Here is a 26,543-nt window from a genome sequence, read left to right as displayed (position 1 = left end):
ATCACATGCTGTGCTTGGTGGTCCTTTCTCCTCAGTCCCTCTTGATCTGGAGCTGCCTTCAATCCTGTCTTCGTGACATTTTTCAAGACTGCACAGGCCAGTTACTGTGTAGACCGTCCTTCACTCTGGGTTCATCTGACGTTTCCTCGGGATTCAATTCAGGTCAGCTGGTTGGGCAGGAGGGCCGTGCGTCTGATGTCCTGTCCTGGCATCACAGCAGGGAGCACTCGATGTCACGCTGACCCGTTCTGGATGACACTAACTGATAGCTTGGTTAAGGGAGGTGTCTGTCCCGGTTAAGAAAGTTATTACTTTTCCCTTTATAAGCGATAAATATTTCATGGGGAGCTACTTTTAGAATCATTTAAATACCTTCTTTCTCATCAAGCTTTCACTTGCTAGTTTTAGCATCAGTCATTTATTCTGCCTGAATTATTACAACAGTGGTTGCCATGGTGATTTTCTGATATTATCACTAATTCTACGTTGATTGGTTGGAATTTCTACTAAGGAAGAAATTTTCCTTTTCTCCTTATGTATGTATGTAGGTATATACTCATGGGTTTGTATTTTATTCAGCAAGTTTCAGTCTGTCATTTTCATGTTTTGATGCTGAAATTGTCCTGTTGGCCAGCAGGAGCCCCTTCAGGCTGGTCCCTGTGTCCCATGTCTGCCCCCAGCATGCTGTAAGCACTTCTTATTTTCTTTTTTTTCTTTTTCTTTTTTTTTATAATTTTTTTTAAAATTAATTAATTAATTTATTTATTTATTTTTGGCTGTGTTGGGTCTTCGTTTCTGTGCGAGGGCTTTCTCTAGTTGTGGCGAGTGGGGGCCACTCTTCATTGCGGTGCGTGGGCCCCTCACCGTCGCGGCCTCTCCCGTTGCGTAGCACAAGCTCCAGATGCGCAGGCTCAGTAGTTGTGGCCCACGGGCCCAGTTGCTCCGCGGCATGTGGGATCCTCCCAGACCAGGGTTCGAACCCATGTCCCCTGCATTGGCAGGCAGCTTCTCAACCACTGTGCCACCAGGGAAGCCCACTTCTTATTTTCTGGTGCAACAAAACCGTCCCGCCTCATCTTGTGCTTTCCCTGCCACAGTCACTGAATCAGCCATTTCTCCAAAGAGCCCTTGTTACTTTCAGTGGTGAAAAGTATTTAGAAATAAGGTCCAAAGTGTGCTCATTGCAACTGAGACGTCATGGCTTCTAAGCCTTCTTGGCAGACGTACTAGAAATACGCTTACGTATAGGAGAGTAGTTGGATAAGATAAAGAAGGTGCATCCACGCAGTGGAGTATTAGATAGCTGTAAAAAAAAAGATATCTTTGAGGTGATATGGCAAAAGACATGAATAGACAATTCTCAAGAGACATGAGAAATGGTCCTTCAACAGTACCGTGAGCACTTAGGCGTCAGTAGACAGCCTGTCCCTAAACCCAGATTGTAGGATTCACCTATATTTTCCTCTAGTATCTGTTATAGTTTAATTTAACTCTTGTGTTCCAGAACTTTTTCATCACCCCAAACAGAAACCTCATACCAGCAGCTGTCACTCTCCACTCGGCCCTCCACCCAGCTCCTGGCTAATCTGCTTTCTGTCTCTATGGATTTGCCTGTTCTGGACTTTTCATATAAATGGAATCATACAAAATGTGGCCTTCTGTGTCTTACTTCTCTCACCCAGCATATCATTTTGAAGGTTTATCCGCGTTGTAGCATGTGTCAGTACCTCATTCCTGTTTGTGGCTGAATAATATTCCGTTGCATGGATAGACCAGGTTGTGTTTATCCATTCATCTGTTGGTAGACATTTGGGTTGTTTCCACCTTTTGGCTACTGTAAATAGTACTGCTGTGAACATTCATGTGTACACGTTTTTGTTTAAACACCTGTCTTCAGTTCTTTTGGGTAGATACCTAGGAGTGGAATTTCTGGGTCATTTTTTAATCCTCTATTTAACTTAGTGAGGAACGGTGAAACTGTTTTCCACAGTGGCTGCGCCATTTTACACTCCCACCAGCAATGTATGAGGGTTTTCATTTCTCCACCTCCCCTCCAGCACTTGTTATTTTCCATTTGTGGTTGTTATTATTATTGCCATCCTAGTGGATGTGAAGTGGCATCTCATTGTGGTTTTGATTTGTTGTTCCCTAATGACATTGAGCATATTTTCATGTACATATTGGCCATTTGTATATGTATCTTCTCGGGAAAAATGTCTATTCGTTTTTTAACTGTGTTGTTTTTTGTTGTTGTTGAGTTGTAGAAGTTCTTTATATATTCTGGACACTAGGCACTTATCAGATACATAATTTGCAGATATTTTCTCTCTTTCTGTGGGTTGTCTTTTCACTCCCTTAATAGTGTCCTTTGATGTACAAAAATGTCTAATTTTGATGACGGCAAGGTTTTGATGACCAAAAATACTTAATGTGCTGCTCCTTAGTACCTGGCCCCTGGAGACACTCAGACTTGTTGACATGAAGGATGGGGACAGGTCACTGATTCCGAGGAATGAGCTTCTCCTGGGAGGATGAGAGGCCAGAACAGGCCGATGGATGAGGGGACTGTCTCACTGCCAGCACATCAGGAAAGGCTGGCTCAGGGTCTAACAGTTCCTTTAAAGCCCCTAGGGAGGGGAGAGAAAAGACAGCAAATTCTCTGGAACATCCATTTCTGAGTTTCATCTTCTGACCCTCAGGAAGTCCTCCTGTTTGATTGCAGTGAGTCTAGTTTCTTCCCAGCATTTCTCTCCGGAGGAGACGCCTGAAAGGCCTCCTTTTCTGGCTCACGGGCCTCTCTCCATGAGGAGAACCTTTCACCCTCCTCCTCACCCTCTGACCCTCGGAGGACCCTCGACCAGCCCCAAGTCACCTAAAGGCCGGGACGCTGGGTTCTAGAACATTGGTGCATTAGCCAGTTCTCTTCGATCGTCCCTGAAGGAAGGTTGGGATAAAATGAGAGCCGATGGCGTGGGAGAGGCTGCTAGTTCCAAGTGTTCCTCAACTTTTTTTTTTTTTTAAGCATTTGCTAAAGCAGTTTAGCAATTGAGAACGTGCTTTGCTGATTTTTTTCTGCTGTAGACACTCATCACCATTTACTAGAGTTTTTGTTGTTTGTTTTCTCCCTTTTACATTTTGGTTTTCAGTGAAGTAGTTCAATCACATGGTTAAAAAAAAATTAACCAATACAAAATGATCAATATCAAAAGGTCCCTGCCCCACTCCTCCAAAACCCAAAAGGGACTTCTTTAAATTATGTACCTCTTCAACTATTGTACAGCTTGTCAGTGATAAACCTTGCATGTGGTCTTATCACAGTACTCACTCCCCACATCTTCCTCAATTTCCCTCCATTCTCCTTTTTTTTTTAAATCAATCAACCGTTTATTTTGATCACCTCCTAAAGAGTCCTTTTAGACGTTCTTTAATCACCCCCTTACAATTTTAATAAAACATAAATATCACATATTATTTATGTGCTGTATGTATCTGTGCTTTATATATAAAAAGAAGATCTTCCCTCCCGCCCCCAGGGACCAATTTTCACCCTCTTAGGGACAGTATCGCCCCCATGGCAAATGATGCCTTAAGCAGAATCTGAGGTGAGTGATGTCAGTGGGTATGGTAACAGCTGATTCATTTGGGATAAAGCCAATCTGAATTAGCAAACGATCTGAATTATAGAATATCTTTGTTATATTTTGTCAGCCTCAGGAAATGAACCAGCTACAGAAGTTAACTTTCTAGATATCGGAAACTTAAGCCTTTAAGCACCCAAACGTGCATCTTTTCAAGTGTTAGGTGCATTAAACATTTTGCAGTTTTCTTATTCAAGAGATACCAAATATAATTTCACTCTTTATAGATGATCTAGGGTCCTTACCAGATTGCCCTATGATGGGCATCCAGCCACACGGCTGAGATGTGAAGGTTGTTTGTAGACTTAGGGACTGAAGGACTTCTGAGTACCCTGCCCCTGGTCTCTCCGACTGCGAGCCTCCTTCCATGTACCGGCTGCGTGGTCTGCAGCAGTGTTTTGCCTTGAATAGCACCAGGCTCTCCTCCCTCGAAACTTGCTGCTAAGATGCCGGGGTTCTTTGTGTGTATGGTTGAAAAGAGGAAATGATTAGGAGGAAAGTCCCTGGGCTCCTCGTTCGAGAAATGCGGTGCTTGGGCTTTTGAGTGTTTTGGCTCAAGAGCAGGGTTCTGTCCCAGTACCTGCGACTCAGTCGAGATCTGGAAGAGGAGCTGCAAGCACGTGGTGCTCCCAGTTCAAGTCCAAGTGTCCCCGCACTCTCCCCGATGCAGGGCCCAGGCAGAAAGCCCTGCACCGGCCGCCGGGGGAGGGGAGGCAGCTTCAGAACTGGGCTCTCCAGGTGATGCCCTCTGAGGCACACGGGGCCCTCTCCGGGCTGCTTTAAGGTCCTGATGATGCCGTCTGTGTGTAAGAGGCTCTGCAGCTGACAGGGTATTTTTCCTAATTTATCTTGTTTGATTCCCAAAAACCTCTGTAAAATGGGCTCAGGCTGTATTATGATCTCTTTAAAGATATCTCTAATTCCTGCTTCTAGGGGCGATAGTCTTAGTATTTCTCAACATAAGTAATTTTTTTTTCTTTTCTTTTTTTACGAAGAGAGGGAACATATAGTTATTTTATTTTATTTATTTATTTATTTATTTTAATATTTAATTTTGGCTGTGTTGGGTCTTCGTTTCTGTGCGAGGGCTTTCTCCAGTTGCGGCAAGCGGGGGCCAGTCTTCATCGCGGTGCGCGGGCCTCTCACCATCGCGGCCTCTCTTATTGCGGAGCACAGGCTCCAGACGCGCAGGCTCAGCAGTTGTGGCTCACGGGCCTAGTTGCTCCGCGGCATGTGGGATCCTCCCAGACCAGGGCTCGAACCCGTGTCCCCTGCATTAGCAGGCAGATTCTCAACCACTGCGCCACCAGGGAAGCCCCTATGATCTCTTTGATGGGAGAAATGTGGAAGGATAAATGACATAGCTCAGAATCTCATGCCGATAACTGAACCTGTATCGCTTTGAGGTGCTATGTCTGACTCAAGTCTTTTAAACCTTTCAGGGTGTCATCTTGTTGGAGAATATATTTCGCCATTCAAAAGGAACAGATCACAGGCAAATTTCAACTCAGGCTGGTGGTTCTAAACTGGTGGTTTCCAAATGATGAAAATGCCAAAGTAGTTGGGGTTCTCCTGGGAGCCCTGGATTCCAGAAAATGGAGACGGTGCTTGGTTGCCTGGGAGATGAGGGCCCAAATGGACCACACTCGGGCTTTCCGCCGAGTCTGTGAGTTCACGGGTGTTCACCCTTGCCAAGGGTTTTGCACATTCCTCTGGCCCTCTGGCCTTTCTAAGACATAACTTAGAGGGAGAAGTAAACAGACAAGCCAGACGCTCAGCCTCTAGACCCTTTGGAATCTAGTGTTTGAGAGCCCTTGCTCTGTGGCCTTGAGTCTGGGGTTCACCCTGGGGCCACCTGAAAGCTAGAGTCGGGAGCAAATCTCATCAACTCTTGTCTTTGGCACCTTCAGAGCCCTTGGCCTGGAGAGAGACCCCAGGGACTGTAGGGCCCACGAGAAGCGATTAAATGAGGCTCCCACTGGGTCCTTCCATGGGGCACATGATGCATGCCCCTGAAGATTTCAAGGATAGCTGGGGATTCCATACTTTTGGGGTGCTGCACTTTGGCGTGCTAGAAATAATTATTGCCATTGGTTTTCGCTTTTTCTGTACTTCTCTGTATTTTTAAAATTAAGATACCCCTATTGTCACTGGGTTTAGATGTCACTGGTATGAGTTGAACTCTTCAAGCCGAGGTGGTTCATCTTTGCCAAAAAAGTCACCCTCTTGTCACTCAAAGCGCCTGTCACTGGAGTTCCCCGGGGAGCCAGGAGGCGTGCGTGACCTGGAGGGGGCAGCTGATGTGGAGGAGGGACATGGGTGCCTGAGTCGGTCGGGGAGTGTCATCCTTGGAGCCACGGCCTAAACAGCTCTGGGGAAGAGGAGAGGAAGCCCCAAGGAGGTGACACATGATCTCACTCAGAGTCAAGTGCCATGGTGACCTTTAGAACTTTCCATGAAATCCAACACGGTATTTTGCAACCAGCAGGAGAGCGCCAGCAAATCTGTGCTAGCGGGTGCACAGCCCCACTCTGCTCTGAGCACCCCCCCCCCCCCCCCCCCGCCGAGGCCTCTTACATAATGGGGTTTTGTTTGGCTCCCGGCCTTTCAGGGGTCTGGTGCTTTTCAGGTGCCATCACGTGATCTGTAAAGGTTACTGAGTGCATTTGCAGTGGAGGTGTCTTCATTTCCTTTTCCAACATCCCAACCCAGAAGAGGCAGCCTGGGGTCCTAAATGCCACTGGATGGGGAACCGGCCGACCTGGGGTGCCAGCCCAGCCCCACCACTGGCTCCCGGGGGATCTTGGGCAAATCGTTTTGCTTCTCTGAACCTCCGTTGCTTTTGTTTCTTAAACTGAATAGTGAGGGCTGGCCTCCCTACCTCACAGCCTGGTTGAGAAGAACCAAGGAAAGTGATTTGGGAAGAGCCTGGAAACTCAGTACACACGGAAGGCCCTGGTCTACACTGGGATGCACCCTCCTGCCGGCAGCCCTGCTCTGCCGCCTGGTTCTGCCTGCACGGAGCTCGGCCTCCTCCTCAGGCCGGCAGCCCTGGACGCTGGGGCGCAGTTGAGGGGTGTGTCTGGAGCCGGGAGTGAGAAGTGGGGAAGGTCTGCACTGGGTCTCAGCCGCTTCTCTCTCCTCCAGGCCTCTGGTCACCATCTTGGTGAGGTTCTTTGCAGCAGCACATAACCTAGCACTCAGAGAGGCTTCCGTGACAAGGGAGGTGTGGGCCTTTACATTTTTTCATTACTATTACTTTTATTATTATATGAAAACTGGAAATCCAGAGGCGGGGTGGACTTCAAGGAGGATTGCTCCTTGGGGTGTTCCGTGGGCCGCCCAGCCTGGGCTTCTGATGGGAGGACAGTGGGCCTGTCTCCACGGCCACTGGGTCCTCGGCCATCAGGGCCTCCTGCTGCACATGCTGGGGACGGGGCAGGTGGAGGGACCAACAGATGCTGGGCATCAACTGTGGTGTCCGCACGGACAGATGACAAGTCCGGGGGTCTAGCAGGAAGCCAGCGGTAGCCTCCTGGCTCAGTGCCTGTCCCCCACCCCGTGCTGTGAGAACAGGCCTCCGGATCACCAGCCAACAACTGCCAACGGTTGAACTGGTTTACCCGCATCTGGGGTCACCAGGGTCTCCGGGGAACTGTTAGAGCTCGGGAGAAATGCAGCACGCCACGCAGAGGCAGTGGGGCGTTCCGTTCTTGCATCTGAAGCGGCGGTGAGCGGACACCTGTCTGCAACCCCCCCTCGGCGCCCCTGCTTCACCCCCTCACGCATCCCCGGCAGGGCCATCTCATAGACCGTCACCTCCACATCTGGCTCTTGACCAGGCTGCAGTATCCAGATGTGCAGAGACCAACACACCTGGTAAAATCCGAAAGATCGGGTCCCTGGGCCCATTCCTCATCGTCGTGCTGTGGGCCTGAGCCCAGAAGATACCCCTTAGGGTCAGTGCAAAGCTTTGGCTGATGGAGGGCAGGGGGGCCATCAGCACAGCCTCCCTGGGCTCCTGGACGGTCAGCTAATGCCCCCCCTCCCCCGGGACAAGATACACTGCCCCCAAGGTAACCAGAGAGCGCCGCACACAGCCCAAGTCTGTCCCCTGGCCTACCTGCCTGCTCATGAGCCACCTCTAAGGAGTCGTTCAGAAAGTACTGATTATATTTCTCCCATCAGGTCAGACCCCCGCTGTCAGGGAGCTTTCAGTCTGGCCGGGGAGAAAAGAAACACATGAAATTAAAAAATGAAACAAGCTCACAGGATACAGTGTCTCCAGGAAGTATTCTTCAATGCCATTTTATTTTTCGAGTTCTCCAGGGTGGTCTTACAGTTGAAAAACCAGAAGAAGAACAACAAAAACAATAAAGAGTGCAATTTGAATTCCCTAAAATTCCACCGCTCCCCAGATCCTGTAGACCTAGTATCGAGGCAGTGATCTGGGAAGCCTTGTTCCCTCAGCCTGGGGAAAAGTGCTAAGACATAAAGGCTTCTGCTACCCCCGCTACCTATTCCAGGCTTCCGGGTGTAGCACCAGCCAAGAGAGTGATCTGTAAAGTAGGTTCCAGAAATACATTTTAAAACACTGTTCCATCTTGGAAGCCACTAGTTCCTTCTTTTTCAGCTCTTTCCTTAAAAAAAGAAAAAAATCCCCAAGTGTGGAAAGCATTCCATGAGGACGTATTCCTGCCAGCTGAGTCACAGCCGCGTGAAGGAGTTTCATGTCTTGTTCATTTGGGACCATCCGCTGGTAGAAGCCGCGATGAAGGAGTGGTTAGTGCTCCTGAGAGTGGCCACTGCACCCAGCCCGCTGGTCAGACGCGCTGAAGGACGTGTCCTCGGTCACTCAGCCTGCAACATGAGTGTCGCCTTGCCCTGTGCATCTGCACGCATCTCGGTGGTGCAAAGGTGTTGTCCCAAGTTAAGGAATTTCAGGCATGTGTGAATCGAACAGAGAGACCAAGTGGTAAGAGGGCCGATTGTAAAATGCCTGGGAATTTTGCAAGCCCGTCTGTGCCACATCGGTGCCCTGAAATGGACCAAGGTTGGAGTGTTTGCACCACAGAAAGTGGCAGACCCTACGAATCAGTCCTCCCTCTCCCCATCTCACCCCACAGTGGGGTACCTGTTCAGGATTTCCCGCACGCAGCTGCGTCTCCGCTCCTGAAGCCCACTGTCACCTACAGCCTTCTTCTCTGCTCTTGGGTGAAGCTGACCCTGGGAAGAACATTTTGAGTGAGGTCAAAAGCACATGTCGGTGAAGTCGGTGTCTCTTTGGAGCCTTGTGTCCACTGTTAAGGCCATCGTGTCGTCTCGTAGCTTGTCTTAGAGCTGCACTTAACCCTACTCCTCACCTCCTTCCATCCAGATCTTCTCAGGATCCATCCTGTGCGACAGAGAACTGCTCTGGGCCCAAAACGACTTTTTGCTCAATCAGGCCACCTTCACCATGTCTTTTCAGAATATCCTGTTACCATCTCAGTAACAGAACAGTGACCCCAAATGACCTTGGTAATTCTTTTCCTCACTCTGCCTGAGCCGCCATGTCCTTACTCCCCTCTGCGAGGGCACTGAATGTTCCTGTTGAGTGAATCCTTAGCATATGGAGCCCACAGCTGGGCAGCGGCAGTGAACTCCGGCCCCACGGAGAGTTATTCAACTTTAAATAAAACGGTGTTAATAATACCTGCCCCCGGGGCTTCCCTGGTGGCGCAGTGGTTGAGAATCTGCCTGCTAATTCAGGGGACATGGGTTCGAGCCCTGGTCTGGGAAGATCCCACATGCCGCGGAGCAGCTGGGCCCGTGAGCCACAACTACTGAGCCTGCGCGTCTGGAGCCTGTGCTCCGCAACAAGAGAGGCCGCGATAGTGAGAGGCCCGTGCACCGTGATGAAGAGTGGCCCCCGCTCGCCGCAACTAGAGAAAGCCCTCGCACAGAAACGAAGACCCAACACAGCCAAAAATAAATGAAAGAATAAATAAATTAATAATAAAAAAAAATAAAAATAACTGCCCCCCAGGTTTGTGGGAAGGATGAAATAAAATCATAATTGTGGGGTGACCAGCACTTCACCTGGCATATGGTAGGCACTCCACAAATGGGATCTATTATTTTACTAATTAAAATATAGTTCTTAGAGGACAAGAATGTCTTTGAATTATTCATAGCACTAATCCCCTCCATCAACAACTGTCCTGCACATTTGGTAGAGGTTTAATAAGTACTTGATGAGTGAATGGCCATATAAACTATGTACAGAACCATCAGACATGCCCAAGTTGCTGTTTATTTCCCACACGAATTTAAACTCATTCTCTTTTAGTCGCTAGACTTTGAAATGTTATCCTTTCTACCTACTTTATCATAAAGTACAAGAATCTTGCATTGGCTTAGACAAAGCCTTTCGTTCTCCTTTTAATCGAACGTGGTCCTTTCTTACTGGAATCCTTGTTTAGCGATTTTTCCTAAGGAAGTTCTGCTTTGTTTTATTTTATTTTTAAATCAGGAGAATATTTCCATTTCTGTTAAGAGCTGAATTGATTTTTTAAAAAGAGGAATTCTAAATATGAAACTCCAACACCTACCTTCTTAGACTCTTTCAGAGCTTAATCACAGTAAGTTTGGGCTACTTTTTTTTTTTTTGGTTGCACCAGGCCTTAGTTGCGATATGCCGGCTCCTTAGTTGTGGCATGTGAACTCTTAGTGTGGCATGCATGTGGGATCTAGTTCCCCGATCAGGGATCGAACCCGGGCCCCCTGCCTTGGGAGCGCGGAGTCTTATCCACTGTGCCACCAGGGAATTTCCTGGGCTACCATTTTTCACACAGATATAATCCACTGGTATCCTGGAGGACCCAAGTGGAGGTGGGTTTTGTGACTTGTTTTGGAAAACTAGGTTCATCTACAGGCTCAATGGTGGCCTGGCCTCTCTCCTTTTCTCTGGACCTGCCAACACTCAAGGCCAACTCAAGCTCTCCTTTCCAAGCAGGGCCACGCGGTTGCCTCTCCGTCCATTTGTGCAGATGACCCTTGTCCATTCTGGCCACTGGGCATTGATCACATGTCGCTATTTTATGTAGTTAGTATTAGTAGAACAGTTTATCTTTGTCTTTCCAAGTTGTTTTCAAATTCCTTGAGGGCATGGCACATTTCCTTTGTTTGCTCATGCATCCTGGCTACAAAGATTTGATCGCTGGATCTCCATCAGTCCCAGCAGAAAGAAAAGTCATGGCAAATGGCCATTAGACGTTCAGACTTCTGGAAGGAGATGAAATCCTAACACGAGCAGGTCTCGTCTGGGTTTAGAGGGGAAACTGGGGCCGGAGACAAGGAGTCACTTTCTCAAGGTCACAAAGCTAATAAGTGGCGGATTTCCGTAACTTCCCTTTAGTCTAGTGAAGATATCAGCAAAAGAAATTGAAAGTTTTTTCCCATATCTTTTTTTTTTGTAAGTTTTATTTTTAGTTGCAAAACACATACATACTAGAAGGTTTTTGTTTTATTAGATCAGGGGTTTGGCTTAGGAGTCAGGGAGGTTAGAATTCTAGTCCTGGCTCGGCCACTAGTTACAGGACTTTGGGCAAGTCACACCCCCTTCCTGAGCCTCAGTTTCCCCATCTGTCATGGAAGGGGGTTGGATTTGATCCCCTCTAAAATCTCTTTAGGTTCTGTCATTCTGCAATTCTTAGCAAGTCCAGGGCTCAAGATGCTCCCGTTGAATTCCAGGGGACCCCATGTCCCCTCCTTAAAGGTGGTGTTGCGTCTTTCAACTCAAGGAGCCACGAGCTGAAATAGATTCAGCGATTTCCAGCCCAGGGACCTGTGGCTTCTCCAGCAAGAAGCAGCCGGAGCCTGCTGACCCCGGGGAGCCCTGGAACACATGAATCAAAATAGTTGTGTGATGTCATGTCATGATGGGAATGTGCTCTGGCCAGTTGGTGCCAAGAATTGTCTGGACAGGGTAGTTTCCTTTTACAGTCTTTTTAAAGAGACATCTGCAGACCTGCACATGACTGGCAGTCCTGCCCTCCTTTTGCCTATTTCGTCTTCCCTCCCTTTTTAATTTTAAGGAGGAAAAAAACCCTGAGCGTCTGAGTGCGTGGCAGACCTTAACGACATAAACAGACCCACGGCGAGGCCCTGTGTGTGCTTCCAGGAGCTTCTTGCCTACTTAAGGGCAGCGGCCGCTCTGGCTGCGGGGCTGGAGGTGCAGAGGTGAAGACAGCCGAGTGTCCCTCGGGGAGGAAGCCCTGCGGTGGGACCGCCTGGCCTGTCCCACGGCTGCTGGCTCCGAGGGTGGCCCCTCCTGCGTGTGCTGGCCTCCCGGGCTGGGGCTTGAGTGCACGCGGCATCTCTGAGCTCTCGGGGCCCACACCTGCCGGCTGCTGCAGTGCCTCTCCTGGCCCCTGGCCACCTGAGGCTGACGCTGCTTCCGCGAGGCCTGGCATGCTCACCTGTCCCCGCTCCTGTGGCCACAGCTCCTCATGAAGCGGTTCGGCAGCCTCAGGGGGAACAAGAAACACAAGGACCCAAACCGAAGCACCGCGCGGCGGCAGTCGGAGCCCCATGGCCTTTTTGGTAGGACACTGCCCTTTGCCCAGTTCTCTGCTGGTCCCCAAGGCGTGTGTGTGTGTGTGTGTGTGTGTGTGTGTGTGTGTGTGTGTGTGTGTGTGTGTGTGTGTGTGTGTGCGGGCGCGCGCGCGCACAGCCTCCTAAGTGACAGCTGCGTGAGGGTGTAATTGTTAGGCAGTAGTCAGAGGGACAGATTGATAAGTGTGTCCTTGTGGACGGTCCTGCCGCTCTCATGAACTGCCCAACAGTGCTTTTCCTGAGGCTGTTTTCTCTCACTTGCCCTGATGAGGTTAGTGATCAATTGCACTGTCATTCATTCAGGCAAAACCAGAGGCCTGGGGAAAAGTAAGAATGGATTGGAACTGTTATTTGCAGCTGTTAAGAATGAAATGTGCGTGTATAGAGAAAACCAGTGCTGGGGGTCAGGGAGAAGGAGTTCCTCCGCCCCCTCTTGCTCCATAGCTGTGTAATCAGGCAGGTCAAGGGTTAACTGGGGGGGGAAGACCGCCTGCCTGATTTGCGTCCCCTGAGAGAGAAGCCTGCTCTGTGGTCTCCCTGGCTTCTGGGACCTTCTACAGCTTCTCCCAGTACAGGGGGTTGGGAACAGTGTGGCTGGAACGTGGGGTGAAGCACCTGCAATTCAGTATTTCCAGCGACCTGTGGGTTTGCGGGGGGTGGTGCCTTTCCCCGGCTGGAGTCAGGCAGGGAGATTCCAAAGCATTTGGAGCTTCCGGGGACCTGGCTGGTGCCTGCCCACCCAAAGTGAGGTGGTAGACTTCATTTTATTAAGAATCGGAGTTCACCTGCCCTGGACGCTACTGCTTGTATGACATGGGATATTCCTAAACACTCAGTTGTAAGATGGAATAACAGGGCCCTGCTCACACAGCCCGGTGGCAGCAAAGATGGGGAAAGCTGACGGGTGCAGTAGATTGTGTCCCTCGAGTAGAATGCGACATGGTACCTGGCAAAAAAAATACCCGTTATGTGTAGTAGGGAAATGGCTTTGGCAAAACATCCGGGCAGTATGTGAAAACTAGAATACAGGCATACCTCACTTCATTGCGTTTTTTACAAATTGAAGGTTTGTGGCAACAACCCTGTGTTGTCAGATGATGATTAGCATCTTTTTTAGCAATAAAGTATTTTCAATTAAGGGATGTACATTGTTTTATAGACATAGTGCTATTTTATTGCACACTTAGTAGGCTGCATTATACTGGAAACATTACTCTTCTATGCACTGAGAAACTGAAAAAATTCGTGTGGTTCCCTTTTTTGCGATACTCGCTTTATTGCAGTGGGTTGGAAACCGAACGTGCACTATCTCCAAGGTAATGCCTATAGTAAGAAAAGAAAAAGGTAAATACAAAACTTGCCGACTACTTCTGGAGTTACTTCTGGAAGCCTCTGGTGGACCTAGTGTGATGCTGAGGACACCGGAGAAGACAAGCCAAGGAGACGGCAGCTCTGGAATTCAGGGAGTTTTCTTGTGAAGGAACTAGAGAGTAGTGTCTAATCGCATCGCGTGCAAAGGTGAATTTCTGGAAGAACACGATGCCTGGCCTGACTGGGTGGGGGATGACAGACTCCCTGGACTTAATTAGATGTGGTTTTAAAAGAAGACTCTTCTTTTAAATAATAAAGTAATAAACATCCATTTACTATAGAATTAAATCCAAACCTGTTATTTAACTAAAAGTCTGTTTCTGCTAATGGGCACAGGTGGTCCCATCGTTAAAAGCCTAGTATTTGCCAGTGGTTTCTCCCCTTGTGTTTAAAAGCTGACTGTCATCCTGTCTCCTCTGCTTCTGAAATCAAAAAAAATATTTGCGTGTCGACCAGGTTTCACAAGTGCTGGCATGCAAATGCCCAGCTCTGACCGCAGGGTCAGAAAAATCAGAGCTGCTTCCAGAACCTTCCTCTGGGATTTGGGAAGCAGCCCAAGTATCCTGATTTTCCTTTTGTGGGAACCCCAGTGGGAGAGCAGTCAAGAAGAGCAGGGGCAGATGGCAGGTGCTGGCTCCTCAGTCAGTGCTGGCCAAGGATACGCCGAGTGAAAAAGAACTGAGACTGTGGACCAAGCATCCTCCCAATCCCTGCCTGCCACCTACACCTTCCCCACCGGCAAGACCCGTATAGCCATCCCTCTCTAAAACCATCCCCGTTGCCTATTCGGTGACCTCCAGGCTTCTCAGGGACAGGGACCATGTCCCCAAAGCAGTGTTCGATCCGTCCTTCTGACCCCGTCACCCCCAAGCATCACAGGCTCTCACTACAGAATCGCTGGCTATGGAATGGATTGAAACGGTGTCACTCCAAGGTTATTCCTGGTTCTCCAGCAGCGTTGTTTGAGGTTTTTTTTTGTTTGTTTGTTTTTTCCTAATTCCCTTCCAGTATCTCCCTCTCCTTCCTGCAGTTATTCCTGTAGCCAAAAGTATTTCAGAGACGGCCTCTTCTTCCCCCTAAGAAAGCTTCCATGAGGGTTGTAAGGATGTCTGTCTTTTACTCATCCTCCGGCTTCCCCAAAACAAGCGAACGTGGGTTGTCGGCATGATTCCACGTGCTCTTTGGCCGCTTCTGTGGCCCCGTCAGTCTTTTCCGGGAACCGCTCCCTGTATCCTCTGCTCCAGTTCAAGGTGGAGCCATTCCTTGCGCACACACATCTTCTTTGTTACACGCACGTGCACACACACACACACACACACACACACACACACACGCAGCTGTCCCTGTAGCCACTTGAGCAGCCAGACCCACCACGAGAGGGAATCAAGGCCTGGCAGATGGGCAATTACTAAGTCCACTTAACGTTTGCTGGCGGCTGGCATTTTTGTTTGGAAGTAGCGGCTCTGGTTGGAATCTTGAACACTTCAAGCCGTGTGATAAAATACCCTGGAAAGTTCTGATTCACCAAGAGCTTGTCCCTTTCAGCCCCAGAGCTTAGCGCTCGCCCAGCTCCCCCTCCAAAGCTAAGAATAGCACGCCCCACCGCAGGTGAACGTGCTCTGTGGGATAGACCAGTGACGATCTGGACTTAAGCCTTTCCTTCCAGCCTCTTTGGTCAACAGAGATCCAGGTTAATGTGGACAAAGAGCACGTGGCAATAGTAATAAAAATGTACACGGAAGATTAGGAAAGGATTTTGCTAATCAGATAACAGAACTGACTGTAGCAGCTTTTCTACCCTTTGTAGTTAGAGGCGAGTAATTAAACAAAAGCTACCTGGAGTCTTAAGAGATCCCTTCTGAGGGCCGGCACTGGAGCCGGGAAGCCAGCGGGTGTGTCAGGACGGCGGCACTCTCTCCCCAAGCTGCCGGGGTCCAGGTGACACTGGAGACCAGAGCCTCTGGCGGGTCTTGCTTTGCATGGGGCCGCCTCCTCCCGTTATCCATCCTCGGGATGAATGCACAACCACTTCTGGAACAAAACCCCAGAGTTCCTCCTGCCCAGGGTCACTCGTCACCCCAGCACTGCCCGTCCCAGTCTGTTGTCCCCTGTTAATGCCAGCGGAGCCCTCGGCTGGCTGTGCCACCGGGGCACGCGTGGATCGTTCTTTGCCTCAAGCAGCGGGCAAGGCTGTTGTCCATCCTGCCTCCCCCACTGTGTCCCCCCCCAACCCCGGGGTCCTCTGCTCCCTGCCCGGCCCCTCATGGTCTTCGTGCTGCTTCTGGATGCCCGCCTGCCTGCCTGGCTCCTGGTGTCCAGATCGGGGTGGACTTGAGAGATCCCAATATTCATTCAGTCACTCATTCGAATATATGTATTTAGCTTTTTATGATGGAAAATTTCCAGCATAGGGAGAAATAGGGAGAATGGAGTAATGGTACCCATCTTCAGACTCAGCAGTGAGAAACACTCTGCCGGTCCCACCGGTGTCTGAGCTGCTCTGTGCCAGCACAGGGGGCACAGACACCAGTCCGCCCTCCCAGGGCAAACCACTGAGGTGGTTTCTTAAATTGTGGTAAAATAGACAGAACGTATGATTCACCACCTTATTTTTAAGTGTACAGTTCACTGGCGTGAAGTACGTTCACACTGCAGGGCAGCCATCACCACCTGCATCTCCAGAACTGTCCAGCATCCCCAACCGAACCTCTGCACCCGTTGAACAACAACTGTCCGTTCTGCCTGCCCCCCAGCCCTGGCCACCCACCCCCCCACCAACTTCCTGCCTCTGTGAACTGACTGCTCCAGGTTCCTCGTCCGAGTGGAATCACCCGGTATTCCTCCTCTGTGTCTGGCTTGTTCGACAGCCAAGTGGGTTTTCACTTGCGACGCCGGGCAGTGGTGAGCCCAGTGAGAAAGAGGCAGGACGAGGGGTCGGCCGGCTGGGCGGAGGGCTTGAGTGACAGGAGGGGTGGGCCGTGCAGACCCCTGTGGTAGGTCCTTCCGGACAGATGGGAGGCTCAGGGCCTGCGGAGGGAGACCCCTGGGGTGGTCCAGGAGCACCAAGGGGCCAGTGTGGCTGGAGAGCAGGAAGCAGAGCAAAGCACTCAGCGGGAGGGCAGGCACAGAGGCTGGTTTCCTCACCGTCCTGTGAGCACAGGGCGTGAGAGGAAGCCCCTGGGGGTCTTGAGAAGAGCACTGCTGGGCTCCGGGGGCCGGAGACTTGCCCAGGGCCACAGCATCGTGAGGGCAGCGCTGGGCCTGGAGTCCGTGCCCCACCCCCTCCGCAGGCCCGGTGCCCACCCGGAGCCGCCAACCCCGGCTCCCATTCCCTCTGTGCCCACACAGAAGACTCTGGAGAGGCAGCACCTCGTTTGCAAGGAGTGGGGATTTCAGGCTCCTTAGCGTCAGAGGCAGAAGCGTTTGGGATCAGAGCAGAGCATTCACCGGTGCTCCTTGGGGGAGCACACAATTCAGGAGCCGTCATCCGGGCTAGAAGTCAAATGAGGCCTGGCTCACCACCTCCCGTCCACCCATCCTAAGCCGAGCTGGAGGAGCTCACCATTCCTCTGCCCTGGTTTCCTCTATGTGGCCGCCACCAAACGCTGCGTAGCGGGTCCTGGACCAGCCCCCGTAGAGGACAGGTGGAAGGGGGGGCCCAGGCAAGGGCTTCCCAGGAAAGTCTCAGTTAAGCACTTCCGGATTCATCCTCTCCCAGAGGACGCCCTAGATCACCAGCGAGTCAGTCAGTCACCACCTGGCAGGCAGGCAGCTGGGCTGTCGCTCTCGGTGTCCCTTCTTCCCTGTCCTGCCCCCAGCGGGACAGACTAGGACCGTTCTCGCCACAAGGTGGCCCAGTGGTGGTGGAAACGGTGAGTGAAGTGAGTGCTCGCGGGCTGCCAGCAGGAAGCGTGGTTTGGGGAGCTGCTTTCCCTGAGGGGATCCCAGTTCTGGACAGAGAGCCTTGACCCCGGACACGGCGTGTCTGTGATTCCAGGACTGAGGATGTCTGAACGTGTCTGAAGACGGTAGGACACGATCGCAGAGCCTGGTGGAATGATAGAGAAATAAGGGAGAAAGAAGATTGGTGAGAGGGGGTGGACCTCGCATAGTGACCCTGGAAAGTAATGGAGACGCCTCGGGGCCAGAAAGCCTGGCTGGGGTCGTCACCGCCACTCGTCACCCAGACCCTCCCGGCGGGACCTGGACCAGGGTGGGCCTAAGGGCCCAGGGACCTTGGCACCCAAGAAGGCATCAGCTGGGGCTTCCAGCATCCAGACCAGATTGAGAACCTGGGGCATTTAAGGAGAAGGTGCATTCTGTCCTCAGGTCATAATTTGTCTTTAATGATTGAGAAGGAAAATGTGCACGGTCCAAATCCTCTGGAGAACCCGAGCGCCAAGATGCTTCTGGTACTGCTGCGGCCCGTGGCCCTGGCACTGCTGGCCTCTGCAGGTGACTCCTGATCATGGCGGTGGTCCAGGGTGTAACCCCCAGGAGGGAGCGTGTGCCCTCCCAGGGAGGCCCCCCGTCAGACCTGTGCATGGCCTGTGGAGTCCAGGGTGATTGGCACCCCGGAGCCATGTGCTGCAGTTCAGCAGCTCAGGCGTCTGAGGAGCAAGATGAAGGGCTGTCTGTGCCCGACGGGTCTCCTTCAGGTCCTCCTTCCCATCTCCAGGCCTCAGAAAATGCCTGTGAGGGACCGCACACCAGCCCGTGGGGGCCGCCTTCACCCCACTGGTCATCAGCACTATTCCACGAACCAACTACGTGCCCGCTCTTAGTGTGGCCGATGGACGCCTGAGGAGTGGGTTCTGAAAACACACGTGGCCGGGGATGCTTTAAGCCACTTTTACATGGAGTCTGGGGGTTGCCTAATTGTGGCTTAATTTCTGGATAAATAAAGTGATGGGAAGGTGTGGCCAGGCCAACATAAGAGCCCGTTGGGGATACGGCATCACCTGTGGGCCCTCGGGAGGCGCACAGGTCGCTCCACGTCAGGGTTTCCTTGGAGCAGAGCTCCCCTCACCGTCCTGACTCCCCGGGTCTGGCCCCTCAGCCCTGTGCTGTCTGTCTTCTCTCCCTGGCTCTGCACCCACCTCGGCCTCAGACGTGAACGTCACGATTTCCACCTGCTGCTCCGTCTCCATGGCTCTCTCTGTTGACGTATTCACTGAACACATCTCTTAAGCCCCTACCTTGGGGTGTGGGTCTAGCTGCAGGGGACGGTGGTGAGCTGTATAGATGCCGAGCAAATGCGCATAAATAGTAATTAACGTATGATGAAATATTAAAGAGGAAATCGAGATGTTGTCAGAAGGATGGATGTCGTTGTGCAGGAAGGCTGCTCCGGACAAGAACAGGCTCTAGAGGGTGAGATCGGCAGCCAGCGGGCAGGGGCGGGGAGGAGAGGGGAGCAGAAGGGGTCCAGACGGGAGAAGCCGTGTGCAAAGGTCCGGGGCAGGCCGGGCCTGGCATATGGAGGGACGTAAAGGGGTTCCCAGAGCCCAGGGGGATTCAGGGGCGTCTCCGGCAGCTGGAAGGTCATCCTCAGTGGGTACCACGCAGCTCAGCATCCCTCACAGACATTCCGGGGAGGTGATGGCCATCGCTCCCCAGCTGACCGCCCCTGCTCCTGACTTCCCTGCTGAGATCAGTGTGGCCGTCACCGGAGGCAGGTCCACATTTGCGGGATCTGCCTGATTAGTGGCCGGTTTGTCGGCAGCACAGGGAAGGGAACAGTTCCACCCTAGAAGAGCAGATTTTCTCCCAAACAACGCACGATGGAACTCTTCTGGAGGTTCTGCCGTGCAGCTCTGGCAGCCCCTAATCCACCTCTGCTTCCTGGGAGTGCCAAGCACCCAGCTAACAGCGGCCCTTGAGGAGTTTGCCCTCATTCCAGGCTTCTCTGGGTCACGTGGCTGAGAAGGGCCCTTCTGGGTCCACGGTTGTCTTCAGAAGATAAAGCGAATCACACCGACTGTGCTTTTCCTGCCACCTCCTCCTCTAGGTCCACTGCCCTGGAGATGTTCTCTACAGAATCTTTCCTGGGCTCTCCAAGACCTGCCTCAGTCTCACTTATGTTTGAATAAAACAGTAACTCAACACAGAGCTTAATTAATCTGGCTGGGCTGTCTTATTAAACTCCTCAGGCGTGGAGACTGTCTCATTCTTCTCTCTGCTAGTGACAGATCTCTCTCTCTCTCTCTCTCTCTCTCTCTCTTTTTTTTTTTTTTTAATTTATTTACTTATTTGGCCGGGTCTTAGTTGCAGCACACAGGATCTTCGTTATGGCACGTGGGATCTTTAGTTGCGGCACACGAACTCTTAGTTGCAGCACGTGAGATCTACTTCCCTGACCAGGGATCGAATCCAGGCCCTCTGCATTGGGAGCCTGGAGTCTTAGCCACTGGACCACCAGGGAAGTTCCGTGACAGATATCTTGTTACTCTTGTTCCTTTTCCCCATGTCCCTCAATAACAGGACCCCAGTTTCATTTTGTGGCAATGCACATGGCTTAATACGGCATGTGACGAAGTTCTTCAGTGAGCTCTATGTGGGAATGTTGTTTACACTTATGGGAAAGACTCTTAAAAGGGGGGGAAGTGAATCCCCCTTCATTCCTTTTACCTTTCCCCTGCCTTGAACGTAGATGTGATGGTTGGAGCCCTAGCAGCCATCTTGGATCACAAGGTGACCGCTGAGGATGGAAGACACAGAATGAGGTTAGTGGAGAATAAAGACAGGAGCCTGGGTTAACATTGTGAAGCTGCCATAGTAGCTCTGGACTGCCTGTCTTTCAGACATCTTTTGTGTGATAGAAGAATAAACCTCTTTCTTGCTTAAGCCACTGTTATTTTCGATTTTTTCTGTTAAATAAGGACAAACTTAACCCCAACTGATATAGCCTAACATGGAGCTTGATGCATACCAGGCACTTGGTAGTTACTTGAGGACTGAGCAAGTGATCTGTGAGCTTCTCCCGTGTGTAGGTGTGGCTCCTTCAGACCAAAGATACTGAGGCACAGGCAGGTGAGGGCTGCCCAGACCGAGATGAGGGCCCTGTTTCTGAGGTCATCCCACTGACCTTTGCCCAGCTCCATATTGCCTAGAGCTGTGTGCTCACTATACTGCAAGCAGACGCTCTTTAAGGAAACTCTGATATTCTAAATTTAGACTAAAAAAAATTAGGCCTGTGGATGCCTTATACAAATAAGTTATTTCTTCAGATTGCCCTGTCCTTGTCTGTGGATTTTAAAATATGACTTAGTTTGAGACGATCCCACTGCAGAGAGAGGTAGACGTGTTATTTCGGCTGAAGGTGCAAAGGCGAACTTCACACCCATCTTTTGGGCCACTGTGTCGAGCTTGGGAGTAGACTGTGAAATCTGGACTCTGTACCAACAGGGCTTTTAAAAAAAATTATTACAGTTAATCATAGACTTTTTTTCTTCCAGTTTTATTGAGGTACAGTTGACATACAGCACATTATAAGTTCAAGGTGGACAGCATAATGATTTGACCCCCATACGTCATGAAATTACCACAGTAAGTTTAATGACCCTCCATCATCTCATATAGATACAAAATAAAAGAAAAAGAAAAAAATTTTTCCCTTGTGATTAAAAGCTCTTAGGATTACTCACTTAACACCTTTCATGTATAACATCCAGCAGTGTTAATTATATGTATCAGGGTGTACGTCACATCCCTAGCACTTATTTATCTTATAACTGGAAGTTTGTACCTTTCGACCACCTTCATCCAATTCCCCCCTCTCACTCCCCACCCCCACTTCTGGTAACCACAACTCTGATCTCTTTTTCTATGAGCGTGTTTGTTTGTTTGGTTTTGAAGTAGAATTGCCTACAGTACTGTGTTAATTCCTGGTACACAGAATAGTGACTCACTATTTCTGTACATTTTTAAATGATCCCCCCGGGCCACCTGGGCCTTGACGTTTCTTTTTATGAAGTGTCTCTGGTGCATATCTTTGGATAAGCCAGACTCCCACAAGTGAACCCGTCTGATGCATGTATTTATTACACGTGCGTCAGGCTGGTGCTGAGAATGATGTGAAGACATAGGAGGTGCCTCAGCGGCTTGCGTGTAGGTTTGTGGTGAGGGACACCTACCTGGGGAGGGGCCCCCAGGACGGCCGCTGGGGCTGAATGCTCTGGGGCTCCCGTGCGAGTTGGGGTGGCGTCTGCTCCGGACCCAGGGGTGAGGCCGGATTGGTGGAGACGCGGGGGGGCGGGGCAGTCAAGGAAATGTCTAGAGAGAGAAGATGGGGCCAGATTTTAGAAGACCTAGAATGCCAGGCTGGAGGCTGAGCCGAGCCCTGGGGCTCCTGGGGGTGTGAGCAGGGAGCATCCTGTTAGGAGGGGGTTCGGGGAGGGAACTGCTGAGCTGGAGGCTTCACCGAGGGGAGCTTGGCCTTCGCGAGCAGAGCCCTCCAGGGCCTCAGCCGCAGCCTCCCCCAGCCTCCCCAGGGCTGCAGGCGTGTCGAGCCCCGAGGCAGCCCCCCACTCGCCTGTGGGCAGCCCTGTGGCTCTGAGCCTCATGTCTGGCGGGCAGGTGTCTCCCGGTGCCGGCCAGGTGCGGGCCCGGGTCGCTGGCCTGGGGAACCAGACCTGAGAGGCGTCTGGGGGAGAGAGCAGGGCCAAGCGGGGAGGGGCCGGGCCCTGGCCTGGGTGCCTGGGACATCACGGTGAGCTATCAGTGATGATGTCCCTTGCGTGGCTTCCTCACATTTCACGTGCAGTAGTTCTATTAGGGCAGGTAGGGTAAAAGGTGGAGGTGAGGAGCTGAGACCCAGAGAGGCCAGGAGACGTGGCAGTCACACGTGGCAACCTGCCCAAGAAGAGGTGGGCGTCTAGCATCTCAGCCACCTCCAAGCAGCTCGGGCCCTTCTGCTGCTGAAGGTGCGTGGGGTGGACCACTACGCACCCCTCCTCTCCTGCAGTGCCATCAGAGTATCTCCTTCTCTGCCGCGTTCTTCTCTGTCCCCACCCGCTGCTGCCCCCGCTGGCCATGACTCAGGGAGGCTGAGTGAGAAGTCCCCTCTGTCCTCCCTGCTTCTCATTCCTGGGTGACACAGCTGGTCACAGAATAGTGAGAGCTGATTGAAAGGGACAACAGACGTGGCCCAGCCTAGAGGTGGCCTCTGAGCAGCTCTGGCCATGACCCTGAGGAGGTGCCCAGATGGCGCCACAGAGAGAGAGAGAGCGCTGTGCCTTCAGGCCGGCACCCGTGGATGAGTCACCCTGGGGTACGCTGAGCCTGGGGGGATTACCCTCCCCTCCGCAGCCCTTCCAGGGTCTCCCTTCTCAGGGGTCTCCCGCTACAGCAGGGTCCAGCCTCCCTTCTCCAGGGTCACCCCCAGCAGGGCCCCGGTGGCAGGTGTGGAGCACTTGGAGCCCGCCCGTCCTGATGCCCACATCTGGGCGCTTCTGCCTCTGAACTCACTGCAGCCACGCGGGCGGGTCCACTCCTGCCAGAGGGTCACTGCTCACCACACACAGATCTACCTCGAATTCCTCCAGCACCGAGCGCCTTTGACACCACCTTGTTGATTCTTGACCAACAATGCAGCACTAACCTGTAAAACCTCGTTCATGTAAATGTTGCTACAGCGGAAGCTTACAGAAACATGTACAAATCGTAGCTGGTAAATTTGCACAATTTGAACATACTCAAGTAGAACATGCGGATTAAGAGACAGAACCTCACCAGCACCCCAGAAGCCTCTCCCAGGTCCCCTCAGTCACTCCCCCTGCAAGATGAGCATTGTCTGGTTTTGAACTTTGTATGGTGGGTCCGTACAAAATTTCTCTCTGTCTGGCTTCTTCCGCCTGAACGTCATGAGATGCAACCCAGCCCATATGCTGTGGCTGAAGTTCGTTCGCTTCACTGCTGGCCCGTTGCTCTGTCCTCTGCATAGACCACGCCTCCTCCATCGCCCACCTGCGGACGGGCACTGGCGGGTCTCCAGTCTGGGGCTCTGACAGTTCCCGGTGCTGCTGTGAACGTTCTTGTAAGTCCTCATGCGTTTCTGTTAGACACACACTAGGTCTGCGGTAGAAGGGCAGGCATATGCACAGCCTTGGTGGATACGACAGCATTAGCCAATGCGTGTGCCCCGCTTCCCGGGCTAGTCTGTAAGCAGGAGCCGTGGCTTCGTTTCCCTTCCCCGTGCTCCTAACCCAATGCCTCGAGCTGCACAACCGGCCTCCTCTGCCCATCATCCAGCTCTGCACAAATGCAGGTGTTTTCCTCACCTGGTAATTGAGATGTAGCATCCCCAGGAGGCCCCCCAGGATCCTCTCTGAAGGGTAGTGCCCAGGGCCCCATGTCCTGATCCGCTTCCCCACTAGCAAGGACTCAGGCTCAGCCTGTTAATTGCACACGGTGAAGACAGGGCAGGTGGGGACCCAGTGGACTGGGGAGGAGTTCTGTTCTCTAAGGCTGCTTTCTTCCTGGGGCTCAGCGTTTGGGGTTTATCTATGACTGGGAGCTGTAGCAGGACCTGGTTTGTAACCACCAGCTGTCGCTATAGCAACTCCTCACTTGCACCACTAAAAATAGATCCTCTTCATCCCTGGGAAGAAAAATCAAAGAAAATCAAAGTGGGGGAGGGCCTGTCCGCTCAGCTGCGGGTCCCCAGACAGATTTCAAGGTGCAGCGATGTAGCTCTTGGGGCCTCTTGAACCGCCCACCTAAGAGCAGAAAGGGCCGGGGTGGGTGTCAAGTCCACCCTACTGGCATTCTCCAGGCTCCAGGGACGCTGGCCTCTCCCCTGCTCTCACCTCATCTGTCTTCTCCTTTATAGGCTGAACTGCAGAATTTAATCCTTAATTATAAAGTCATTTCACTTGGGCTTTATTCAGTTTCTTAATCTTAAATCTTAATTCTTCTCTGGGATTGTAAATATTTTTCAAGGTCAAGGACTTAATTAGTAGGGTGGTATGAGAACCCGAAATCCTGTCCTATGAGAAAGAGTTGAAAGAACTGGAAATGTTGGCGTGGGCAGGAGTGAACTTGGGACGGGTGGGAACAGTCTTCAGATATTTGAAGGACTGTCTAAGTGAAGAGGGACTTCCTTGTTCTCTCTCATCCCACAGGAACACGGAACTCAACTCCATGGGAGAAGCAATATTTCGCCCCAAGAAAATATGTGCATTTCTTTGTAAAGCATTTTCTTGCGTTTTTAAAATCATGAAAGTAGTAAAAGAACATTTCGAAATGTTTGAAAGCTGGGGAAAGCCCCCATAATGAGAAGCGTGCACAGCACACGAATACCTTTGCATTACTGTACCTGTACCAAGCACAGGCTTTGGAGGTGACTGCTCTGGGAGAGGTACCTGGTGTGGACAGGGCAGGGCCCAAGCCAGCTCCACTCTGTCACCTAGTGGGGTGGCCATCCTCGTAGGTGGCTGTGAAGACTCAGGGTGACACCCCGAGCACCCTGCCCCACACACAGCGTTCAGCAGTGTTAGCTGTTATCGCCAGGGGTGTTCCAGCTGAGGGTGAGTTTTTAAACACAGGATGGGAGGAGATTTACTGAGACTCTCTCTGAGGTCCTGGCTCCGAAATTCTGGCTGGGTTAGAACACAGATGTGGGTGAGAATGAGAAATTATCTTGAAATGTGGAGTGGTCGGGACCAATAGCGCAGGAAGTGGCCCCCTGTGCACCGGCCAAGGGCAGGCAGGGGCATTAGGGAGCCCTGGATGTGGCCATTCCTAGGGAGACCTCCTCTCTGCTCCAGAGGAACTCTCACTGCCCGGGAGCCACACACGACGGCAGTCAGTGATACACCCACTCCTTTTTTTTTTTTTTTTCATTTTTCTATTGTCATAAAATATACATAGTATAAAATGTACCGTTTTAACCATCTTTAAGTGTCTGGTTCAGTGACATTAAGCACATTCACATTGTTGTGCAGCCGTCGCCACCATCCCCCTCCAGAATTTTCTCATCTTGCAAAGCTGAAACTCTGTCCCCAATGAAACAACAGCTGCCCATTCCCCCTCCCCCCAGCTCCTGCTGTTCTACATTCTGTCTCTGTGAATTTGACTGTTCTATAGGCTCATATAAGCGGGATCGTACCGTATTTGTACTCTTGTGACTGGTGTAGCACGTGTCAGAATGTCCCTCCTTTTTAAGACTGAATAATATTCCATTGTATGTAGCTGCCACGTTCGCTTACGCATTCATCTGTCGTGGACCTGGTCTCTGTCTGCCTAGATGGGCAGCGATGGGCCCCGTTCTTCTCATGCTGGACCAGACTCACGCGCTCGCTTCACGTGGGGTGAAAATGAGCGGCCCCACTGCCGCCGGGCCCTCCCGGGGCTGCGTGTGCGCCCGCAGCAGACAGGGCCTCGTGCCTCCCCTGCTGTGTGATGAGGAGGTGCTGAGGGTCTAGGGGCCTCCTCTGAGGTACTGCTGGGTGTCAGCCCCCCGAGGGGATCTGTGGAGGAGGCCACCTGCAGCATGATTGCAGGACAGCGGGCATCCCCAAGGGCCCTCGTCTGATTTTCTCAAGGTGCAAGCTTTGGGTGCTGGCATCATCCTCTGTTACATCGTCCCTCCCAGAGGGCTCTGTGCCTCTTCAGCCTGCGCAAATCAGCATCAACACCTGAGCAGGAGTTAGCTTATCACACAGAGCAGTGGTGATGGGTGAGGACTAGTTACTTGGGGTTAGGAAACGTGTCTGGGTACTGAGCCGGGGAGTTGGTCTGAGGGCACCAGGTTCTTAGAAGAGATGGTAGAGAAACCGGGAGGGCTTCCGGGAGGAGGCAGCGGGCCTTGGAGGCGTGCCTGGCATTCTTCACGAGTGAGGGAGGGCCAGCCCTGCCACCTGAGGGGTCTGGAGGGGTTTCCTGGGCCAGGGGCTCCGAACAGCACAGCCCACGGGGGGTCACCTCTTTCTCGGG

The 26,543-nt window shown here is 51.7% G+C and overlaps 1 protein-coding gene across 3 annotated transcripts in view; it reads left to right on the top strand.

Moving 5' to 3' along the window:
* PRKAG2 (protein kinase AMP-activated non-catalytic subunit gamma 2) overlaps positions 1-26,543 on the top strand; it is a 282,406-nt gene that overhangs the window by 105,159 nt on the left and 150,704 nt on the right. The window lies entirely within an intron of this gene.

This window comes from Eschrichtius robustus, chromosome 8 (genome assembly GCF_028021215.1).
Source record: "Eschrichtius robustus isolate mEscRob2 chromosome 8, mEscRob2.pri, whole genome shotgun sequence".
In the NCBI taxonomy this organism is placed as follows: Eukaryota; Metazoa; Chordata; class Mammalia; order Artiodactyla; family Eschrichtiidae; genus Eschrichtius; species Eschrichtius robustus.
This window is presented reverse-complemented; position numbering and strand designations above follow the sequence as displayed.